Genomic DNA, 2,260 nt, shown 5'->3' with positions numbered 1-2,260 from the left:
GTGGCTCAAGCCTGTAATCCCAGCACTTTGGGAGGCCTAGACGGGCGGATCACGAGGTCAGGAGATCGAGACCATCCTGGCTAACACGGTGAAACCCTCCCTGTCTCTACTAAAAAATACAAAAAACTAGCCGGGCGAGGTGGCGGGCGCCTGTAGTCCCAGCTACTCGGGAGGCTGAGGCAGGAGAATGGCGTAAACCTGGGAGGCGGAGCTTGCAGTGAGCTGAGATCTGGCCACTGCACTCCAGCCTGGGCGACAGAGCAAGACTGACTCCGTCTCAACAACAACAACAACAACAACAACAAAAATTAGCCAGCTGGTGGTGCATGCCTGTAAACCCAACTGCTCAGGTGGCTGAGGTAGGAGACCTGCTTGAACTCAGGAGGTAGAGGTTTCAGTGAGCCGAGATCTGCACTCCAGCCTGGGCAACAGCCTGTCTAAAAAAAAAAAAAAAAAAAAAAAAGATCATAATGAACATCTAATAGAAAGAATGAGGTAAGACTTGGATACTACAGTGGAAACACCTCCACAACTTACCATTAAGTGTAAAAAAAAAAAAAAAAGCTGTAGAACAGTGCATATCATATAGTGCTATATAGTGCTATACAATACATATAGTATAATGCTAATTACGTAAAAAGAGAATTAAAAACTCCACATTTGTGTATAGAAAGGAAATGGGATTTTCCAGGAGAATCAAGGGAGTCTTTAGCTTTACACATATTAATGTTCACTTCTGTTTGGCTAATTTTTAGGTATGCAAGTGAATAGTACCACTTCCTTTTTTTTCACTCAACAATATGTCTTGGCCAGGCATGGTGGCTCATGCCTATAACCCCAGTACTTTGAGAAGACAAGATGGGAGAACCACCTGAGCCTAGGAGTTCAAGACCAGACTGGGCAACAAAGTGAGAAGTGGGACCCTGTCTTTCCAAAAAAATTAAAAATGAGCCAGGCCCCAGGCACGGTGGCTCAAACCTGTAATCCCAGGAATTTGGGAGGCGGAGGCGGGTGGATCACGAGTTCAGGAGATCGAGACCATCCTGAATAACACGATGAAACCCCAGCTCTACTGAAAATACAAAAAATTAGCCAGGCGTGGTGGCTGGCGCCTGTAGTCCTAGCTACTTGGGAGGCCAAGGCAGCAGAATGGTGTGAACCCAGGAGGCGGAGCTTGCAGTGAGCTGAGATCATGCCACTACACTCCAACCTGGGCGACAGAGCAAGACTCCATCTCAAAAAAAATAACTAAATAATAAATTTAAAAAAATGAGCCAGGCATGGTGGCACACACCTGCAGTTCTAGCTACTTGGGAGGCTGAAGTGGAAGGAACACTTGAGCCTGGGAGTTTGAGAGAGCAGTGAACTATGATCATGCCATTGCACTCCAGCCTGGGTAACATAGCACAACCCTGTCTCCAAAAAAAAAAAAAAAAAAGAGAGAGAAAAAGAAAATGTCTTGACAATTTTTCCATGTTAGGAGATAAAGATCTAATAACTGCTACAGAAAACATCATGGAATGGTTATATCATAGTTCATTCTGCAACTGTCTTACAAACTGATGGATGGACATTTAGGTGGCTTCCACTTGTTTCAATATGCAGACTGTGCACCTGTGCCAGTGAGTTTCTCTGAGTTATAAGCTGAGATATGTAATCACTGGAGCATAGGAAATAGCCCTTATTACTTTTCACGTATCCTGCCAGACAGCCCTCCACTGAGGCTATTTCAATTTGCATTCCACCTGCAGTGTTTGAGAATTTTCAATGCTTTATCTCTTCATCAGCCCTAGGTATTAACCTTACATTTTGTCGACGTGGTGGGTGAAAAATGACACCCTAGGTTCTAAATTACATCTTTTCTTTTAGTGGTGAGGTTAAGCATTTTCCCACTGGTTTATTAGTTGTCATTTTCTGTGAACTGCTGTTTCGTGTTCTTTGTTCTTTCCATATTCAGTTATTTGTCATTTTCTTATTGATTTGTAGAAGCTCTTTATATATTTTGGTCACTGATCCTTTGTCTTCCATCTGCTTTTTGTTTTTCAGAAAGTTTTCAAAGTTTCTGGCCTCCTTGTGATATTCTTTTATTTTTTAACACCCTTATCAATGTATAGTTTACATGTCATAAAATTCACCCATTGTAAGGGTACAATCCAATGATACTAGCAAATTTTTAGACTTGTGCAACCATCTCCACAATCCAGTTTTTTTGTTGTTGTTGTTGTTGAGATGGAGTCTCGCTCTGTCGCCCAGGCTGGAG

The sequence above is a fragment of the Piliocolobus tephrosceles genome, unplaced genomic scaffold (assembly GCF_002776525.5).
Source record: "Piliocolobus tephrosceles isolate RC106 unplaced genomic scaffold, ASM277652v3 unscaffolded_34323, whole genome shotgun sequence".
Classification (NCBI taxonomy): domain Eukaryota; kingdom Metazoa; phylum Chordata; class Mammalia; order Primates; family Cercopithecidae; genus Piliocolobus; species Piliocolobus tephrosceles.
The sequence above is the reverse complement of the archived record's forward strand: the minus strand, read 5'-3'. Positions refer to the sequence as shown.